Source organism: Gopherus flavomarginatus, chromosome 1, assembly GCF_025201925.1.
Source record: "Gopherus flavomarginatus isolate rGopFla2 chromosome 1, rGopFla2.mat.asm, whole genome shotgun sequence".
NCBI lineage: Eukaryota > Metazoa > Chordata > Testudines > Testudinidae > Gopherus > Gopherus flavomarginatus.
In genome coordinates this window covers 369006786-369015514 of record NC_066617.1, presented here as the reverse complement: position 1 = coordinate 369015514, position 8729 = coordinate 369006786, and the positions used below count along the sequence as shown (strand labels likewise).

The following is an 8729-nucleotide window of genomic DNA, read 5'->3' as shown; positions in this document are numbered from 1 at the left end:
TCTAAGCAAGGTCAGAGTGCTACAGCCCCGATGCCCCCAAGTCAGGGTTTCTCAAGGGGTGCCATTTCTAGAGGTGCCGTGTGCTCTGGGCCCAATCCTGCGCAGGGCTGAGCGAGAGGAAACCTCAAGGAATATCATTGACTACTTCCCCAATGGCCTCAGGTTTATTTTTTCCTGGAAATATAATCAGCAAATAATTTTCAAAGGTTTTATTCTCTGGTTCGATTGTGAACGCAGGAATTCAGAGTTGCGTTGCTTTGTGATAACAGGTCTGATGAGGTATATCTCTATTTCCTGACTAGCTGAAAGCTCTAGCACTTCTACACAGTAGATACCCTTCACAGTTACAGGGATACCTGCATCTCTGCCCCGTCTCTAGTCTCTGAGTGAAAGACATCAGGTTTTGTACCCTGCCCATTCATGGGGTGGAATCACACCATTCTCCCACCCTCAGACTGGGCTCTGGGCTACAGCCCACTGTGGTTCCACTGTGCTTATCCAGCAGGTCAGAGTGGGTTTGGCACCTGCGGTTCTTCCCTTTGGGAGGCTGTGAGCAGTGGTGAGACAAGTGACCAGCCTGCCATGAACCAAAATTCAAAATAATCTGAACAGTAGGAATAAAGCATAACATGGGGGTATAAGAAGGTTTTCCAACAGTCAGCATTTGTCTATGACCCCAAGCCCCCCTCATCCTGACAGGGGCACAGGGAATCAGAGAGGCTTCATATTTTCCCTGCAGTATCTGTGCATGTCAGTCTGAATAGCCTCTCAGCAACAGCCGCCTCACATCTGTACAGACTCCCAGCGCTGGCAATACACACTGTGTAATGTGGCTGGAGCCCAGACGTAGGCTATTCCCAGCTTGTAGTTCTGAAGTGCTTATTGAGTTTTTTTCTTGAGCTGTTGCTTTGTTTCCTGCTTGTTTTCCAGTAGCCTGCTCTTAAACTAAGAAAAACCATACTCATTTCACCAAATATAGCCAAAATGTAAGCATATCGCTAGTTAAATCGATATAGTTGTACAGCAAACATTCCAAGAACCGGCCTTAATATGCACATTCTTTATGGCAGCTCCGCTCCATGTCTGTCCCAATACTGTTCCTGGGTGCTACAGATTTTATGAATACAGGACAGAGACAGTCAGAGAGAGAGAGAGAAAGAGCAATAGACTACTTTACTGTGTGAAATGAAATTCCATTTCCATGAATACTCAAGCATTGACTTTGAAATCCACTTCCTGAAAACCCTCCTTATGCCTGAATAACAGGTGCTGTAGTTACTATGTTCTACAGAGTGAGATGTATACTGATTCCAGTGCCTGTTTCTACTCCGGACAGAGGCTACAGACTGACAGAAAAGAACCTGAGGAGAACCAATCAGCTATTAACCCAGGAACAGAGGAGCTACTAGGCTTCCGTTTGCAGACAAGTAACTGAATGAGGGCAGAGATGCTGGGATCTTCTCAGGTTGTGAAGAAATCCAGATGAGAGTTTTAAGTTCCACTCTAACCTGAGAAATCATCTCCGAGAGAAGATCAGAGAGGAAAGGATGGGTTGACGTGTGTACGAAAGTACAGATGTGTATCTGTTATGCCAAAGCTTGTCATAGTAATACAAATATTAGAAACCAAACTTTCATGACATGCCTGTATATCGAAAGCCAGCAGCAGAGTTGGTGGAAGGACCAATGGTAACTTTACTACTTAATGGCTTTCACTTTAGAAAGTATTTCAGAAGTGCTCCACATACTGTTTGCAATGGGTTTGTGCTATTAACCCTTTTTTCAGTGAACAGCTGTATGATTTCGTCACCTGGTAACTGACCAGGAGTTGTTTCTAACACTTACATTCAAGGTCAAGAACACAATCCTTCCTCAGGACCTAGGCAAGACTTTCCAAAAAGTCATGAGAGAACAGAATTGTTGGTCTGTGTTTCAGCAGAGTGGAACTGAGGTGCAGGAAAGGGGAGTGAAATAGTGGTTATATGTAATTTACTCCCATCACCGCCTACATGAGCATGGCTGAAGGAACTTGCACATTCAACCGGATATTAGTGCTTTCACTATTCACCCATATGTGACGCTAACCCCACATCCTTGCAACTGAAGTATTTATCTGTGTTAGCTTTTAACTTGCCAAATATCTACAGATCATTGCATGGGGAGAGGATGCATGTCCTGTGAGGATGAAGAGAAGCTTTTAGGATAATCGAACTCTCTGGATTCAGTCTACATAGGCCAGGCAAAGCACTTCAGCTTCTCTTGGATGGATTTTTGGGAGTCAGAGGGTATCACCAGGAGCATTTGGTAAGGGATAGTTAACAAACCCCTGTTCTGACTGAATTTATATATGTAAATCTGGAGAGATGCCATTCAAGTCAATTTTATTGAATTCAGAACTTATTCCTAAGTATGTATTTCATGTACTGCAAACAATGAGGAAATGAAACATGTTTATAAATAGCTTCAGTGCAGCACAAATAAATACAATTACAATTTTCCCCATGCACTTGCCAAGTATTTACACACGTTAGGATACAATGGGCCACACTCAGAAGTGGAGGGCCAGAAAGAGCGTCTGTGGGAAAGTCACTATTGTAAAATCACACCGTGCTCAAGTAGACGATGGAACTCCCAGACATGACATATCAATGGGGCCAAGAGTTTAGCAGGATTCAAAGACAGACAGGATGTTTATATAGGTAACCTGGAAATCCAATTAGAATAGTGAGGATTGTTACAAAAACGCTTTCATAAATTCTAAATCTTCTTGTTTTGCACCATAAAATTTGTCTAACTAGTGGATGCAGGTTATTTCAAAACTCCATATTGCAGGGTGTCTTCCACTTCCTCTGAAACATGTGGAACTGGTCACTGGATACTAGGCTAGATAGACTATGGGTCTGATCCACTCTGGCAATGCCTATCTTTCTATTAGTCGTGTAAATCTAAGACTATGTTTTTGCTGATCTTCCTTGAGCTCCTGGGAGTCTCTAGGCTTGCACTGAGAGCAGAAAGACATGTCATTAATTATCATCTAGTCTCCTGTCCTTTTTCCTTTTAGGAAGGAAAGCTCAGAACTCTTCAGACCTGGCCAGTTCATTATGTCAGCTGTCAATGACATCAAATTCAACTCTGCAGTGTTCCTTCTCACCAGGATACCTAGGCAGGAAGATGTACATCTCTGGATTTCTATTCCCTTCTGCTTAGTGTATGTTATTTCAGTATTAGGAAATTCAGTCATTCTCTTCATTATAAAAACAGATCCAAGCCTCCATGAACCCATGTACATTTTCCTTTCCATGTTGGCCATCACAGACCTTGCCTTATCGATATCAACCATGCCGACGACACTGGGTATATTCTTGTTTAATTCTAGAGAGATCAGCCTCGATGCCTGTTTTGCCCAGCTGTTTTTCATCCACTTGCTTAAATGCATTGAATCCTCCTTGATCTCGTTGATGCCCTTTGACCGCTATATCGCTATCCATGACCCACTGACATATGCTTCTACCTTAACCCTGCCAAGAATAATCAAAATGGGACTGGTATTTGCACTAAGAGGAGTGGCTGTGATACTCCCACTCCCTTTTCTCCTTCAGTGGTTACAATACTGTTGATCCAATGTCCTCTCCCATTGCTATTGCATAAACCAGGACGTCATGAAGATGGCTTGTTCGGATATCAGAGTAAACAGCATCTATGGCTTGTCTCTTTCACTTTTGACTGTGGGACTGGATTCACTGCTCATCTTCCTCTCTTATGTGGTGATCCTCAAAACAGTGCTGAGCATCACGTCCCACGTGAAGTGCCTCAGGGCCCTGGATACCTGTGTGTCCCACCTCTGCGCCGTCCTGCTCTTCTACATGCCAATGACCAGTCTGTCTGTGATACACAGATTGGGGGAAGACTCTTCTCCCTTGCTTAAGATTCTCCTGGGTTATATCTACATGCTCGTCCCACCCCTGATGAACCCAATTGTGTACAGCGTGAAAAGCAAACACCTTTGTGCAAAGATAATCAGGGTGTTCTGTGACGGGTTAGATCATAGAAACCCCCTTGGGGTTGCCAACTGATGTGCCAAGACTACTTCTGCCCCTGCCTTCCCTGCCAGTTTGGGACTCCAGCACCCTGTGTTGTTGAGCCAGACACACCCATGTGCTCCAATACAGACCCAAGTTCTGAATCATGTGCCCAAAGCTGCAGACTTAACTTATAGCTGCTTAAGAAGTGTTCTTGTCTTTAACACTCAAATGCCCAATGCCCAATGGGGTCTAAACCCAAATAAATCTGTTTTACCCTGTATAACGCTTGTGCAGGGTAAACTCATAAATTGTTCGCCTTCTATAACACTGATAGAGAGATACGCACAGCTGTTTGCTCCCTTGGGTATAAATACATACTCAGGGTTAATTAATAAGTAAAAAGTGATTTTATTAAATACAAAAAGTAGGACTTAAGTGGTTCCAAGTAGTGACGGAGAGAACAAAGTGAATTACCAAGTAAAATAAAATAAAACCTGTAAGTCTATGCCTAATACAGTAATAAAATGGAGTACAGATAAAATTTCACCCTCAGAGATGTTTCAATAAGTTTCTTTCACAGACTGGATGCCTTCCTAGTCTGAGCACACAGGCTAGGGCTCCCCACAGCAGCCTGAGCTCCTGCTTACCATGGCCCGACAGGGGGGGCAGAGGCTCAGCGGAAGTGAAGGAGCAGGGAGCAGGGTCTAATGGAAGAGATGGGACAGAGGGCGGGGCCCCTGGGGAAAATGAGCAGGGGTTGTGGCAAGACTGCACCAATGCTTATCCCAAAAAGGAGTTTGGTGGATGGGGCCATAAGGTGGGAGACTTTGTGTTTTAGAGAAGACTGAAATAATGTGAATTCTCAAAGAAGACTCTTGTTTTAAGTACTTCAGGTGAGAGTAAGTCATTGCAGCTCATTTGCAAGTTCAGTTTTTTACAGTTCATTTGCAAGAGTTATATATCCTCACTGAATTCATACGAGCATTCAGAGTAGCAACTTGTTCAAGTTGCATCCAAGATGATTATCCATTAAAGACAACGACTCATAGAGTCACAGAATTTAAGGCCAGGAGGAACCATTAGAACATGTAGTCCAGAGGTTCTGAAGCTGAGGGGCCAGCCACCCTGGTAGTGCAGAATGTATTCGGGGGTGTGTGGGGGTGAGAGAGAGAGAGAGAAGCTTTAGAAAAAAAACCTTTCAGTACAAATTTTACCTGCAGCAATGAATAACTAGCAAAGCCGATTCCCCCAGACAGATCAGGTTCTCAGGCAGCGCTGTTCATTTCACTCTAGGTATCGCTGTGCATTTTGATGGATTTCTGTTAAGCTTAAATAGAATTACACAGTCATTGACATCTGCACAAGAATCCGTTTGCAAAGACATTTTGTTGGAAGCAGGGACACAATTTTGTTTTTGTGCTTATTCCAAAGGACCATTGGCTCATTCATGCAACAACAACAAACATCAAGTGAAAAACAAAAAAGCCAAAGTGATTTTTTTGAAGCCCTGCCCCACATATATCAGTATATGTATTTGTGTGGCAGGGGCATAAACTCTTCCTGACGCAAGGAGGGGGGTGGGGAGGGCGTGATCAAATATGTTTGAGATCCATTGATCTAGCTGGACTTCCTGTATCGCACAGGTGTTTACTTTCACCCAGTTACCCCTGTACTGAGCCCAATGACTTGTGTTTGACTAACACATCACTTTTGTTCCTCTAGAGCGGACCTTCCAGGAAGGCAGCCAGTCTTTGTCTGGAGGTATCAGGAGAATCCCACACCTCCCTTGGGAGTCTGTTCCATTGGTTAAGCACCCTCGCTGTTAAAAATGTGTACCTCATTTCCAATTTTTTTTGGTCTGGCTTCAGTTTCCTGTCATTCATTCAAGTTATACATTTACCTGTAAGATTAAAGAACCCGTTAATAGCTGGTATTTTGCCTGTGTGAAAGTGATTGCACACTGTCATCAAGTCAGCTCTCAATCTGCCCTGCATCTATGCACTATGCCCCTGTTTATACAGCCGAGGGTAAGTTGGAAATAATAGAGGAGGAGAAAGACCTGGACCTATTAGTTATGCCCAGGATAACTGTGAGCCACCGATGTGATGCGACTGTAAACAAGGCAAATGAGATCCTAGAATGTGTCTGGTGAGACAGGGAGGTATTAACATCCTTACACAAGGCACTGTTGAGACCGCCGGTGACAATCTATATAAAATTCTGGTAACTTGTATTCAAGAAAGATGAATTCAAACTGGAATAGTGTGGAGAAGGACTCCTAGGATGGTGAGGGAAATGGAGAGACTGTCTTATATGAAGACTGAAAAAGCTTAACTGGTTTAGTCTAACAAAATGCAGGCTGAGCAGGGATCAGATTGCTCTATAAAGACATTGTGGGGGCGGGGGTGGAAACACCAAGGAGGGTGAAGAAGTAAAGGACAGTGTTGGCACAAGAACAAACTGACCTGGAGCAAAGTGAGGCTGGAAAGGAGAAGGAGGTTTGGGTCACTTTTGATTGCAGGGGCCTGGGCTCTGGAAACCAGGAGGTCACTTCCAGATCTGTGGCCGGACAGGGGGTTGTCTGGACCCAATAGAGAGCTAGGCGCAGGCAATTGGAGCTTGGCTTTGGTCACACTCCTTTCTATTAAGAATGTGCATGGCCTTGCTTATTCAGCATGTGCATGTCTCATGTCTGAACGAGAGGAAGAGACCCTCTGAGCTGTGCTGCAGGAACCAGTGATTCTCCAAGACAGCCACTGCTATATCCGGCTGGTATAACCCCGTTTCTTACAACAGGAGGCTTTCTAGCCCACTGCAGATGAACACAGCATCTCTGCCACTGATGGACTGTGTGACCAGAAATATTGACTAACTAACCCTCAGTACTTCTGTTTGTGGGTGCGCCGCTTGAGAAACGGCCAGCAGTGACAGCTCCTGGGATTTCATTGGGAGTCTTGCTCTGTTTCCTGTCTTTCTTAATGCCCCAAGTTCTGGAACCAAGACACTGCATGGAGAATCTCAGCTTTCAATTTTCTTTAAAAAATGTTTCATTTTCAAAGTGAATTGCAGAAAAGCTAGAAAACTAGGGCTGTTGATTAATCACAGTCAACACACGCAATTAACTCAAAAAATTAATTGGGTATAAAAAAAAATCACAATTAATCACTGTTTTAATTGTACTGTTAAACAATAGAACATCAAATGAAATTTAGTAAATATATTGGATGTTTTTCTACTTTTTAAATATACTGTATTCTGTGTTGTAATTGAAATCAAAGTGCGTGTTATTTTTGATTGCCAACATTTGCACTGTAAAAATGATAAACCAAAAAACCTGTATATTTCAATTCACTTCATACAAGTGCTGTAATATGATCTCTTTGTTGTGAAAGTGCAACTTACAAATGTAGATTTTATTTGTTAAATAACTGCTTTCAAAAACAAAACAACATAAAACTTCAGAGCCTACAAGTTCACTCAGTCCCAGTTCTTGTTCAAGTTTCTTTACATTTACAGGCAATAATGCTGCCTGCTTCTCAATTACAATGTCTCCAGAAAGTGAGAAGAGGAATTTGCATGGCACTTTTGTAGCTCGCATTGCAAGATACTTATATACCAGATGAGCTAAACATTTGTATGCCCCTTGATGCTGCAGCCACCATTGTGGAGGACGTGCTTCTATGCTGATGACGCTAGTGAAAAAAATAATGTGTTAACTAAATTTGTGACTGAACTCCCTGGGGGGAGAATTGTAAGTCCCCTGCTCTGTTTTACTCACATTCTGCCATATATTTCATCTTATAGCAGTCTTGGACGATGACCCAGCACATGTGGTTCATTTTAAGAACACTTTCACGGCTGATTTCAAAAAATGCAAAGAAGGCGCTAATATGAAATTTCTAAAGATAACTACAGCATGCAGCCCAAGGTTTAAGAATCTGAAGTTCCTTCCAAAATCTGAGAGGGAAGAGGTGAGGAGCATGCTTTCACAAGTCTTAAAAGAGCAACACTCCAATGTGAAACCTACAGAACCCGAACCACCAAAGAAGAAAATCAACCTGCTGGTGGCATCTGACTCAGATCATGGAAATGAACATGCGTTCATCTGCAATGCTTTGGATTATTATTCAGCAGAACACATCATCAGCATGGATGCATGTCCCCTGGAATGGTCGTTGAAGGATGAAGGGAAATAAGAATCTTTATAGCATCTGGCATGTAAATATATTGTGATGCCAGCTATAACAGTGGCATGTGAACACCTCTTCTCACTTGCAGGTGACATTGTAAACAAGCAGCGAGCAGGTTTATCTCCTGCAAATGTAAACAAACTTGTTTGTCTGAGCTATTGGCAGAACAAGTAGACGGAGTAAACTTGCAGGCTATAAAATTTTACATTGTTTTATTTTTGAATGAAAGTTTTTACTTATAATTCTACATTTGTAAGTTCAGCTTTCATGATAAAGAGATTGCACTACAGTACTGGTATTAGGTGAATTTAAAAATATTATTTCTTTTGTTCTTTTATGGTGCAGTACTTGTAATCAAAAATACATATAAAGTGACCACTGTACACTTTGTATTTTGTGTTGTAATTCAAATCAATATATTTGAAAATGTAGAAAACATGCAAAATATTTAAATAAATGATTGTTTATTATTGTTTAATAGTGCAATTAGCTGTGCAATTAATCACAATTATTTTTAA

The 8729-nt window shown here is 42.2% G+C and overlaps 1 pseudogene; it reads left to right on the top strand.

Moving 5' to 3' along the window:
- Positions 1-3070: 3070 nt before the first annotated feature.
- Positions 3071-8303, top strand: LOC127044070 (olfactory receptor 51G2-like; annotated as a pseudogene).
- Positions 8304-8729: the final 426 nt, after the last annotated feature.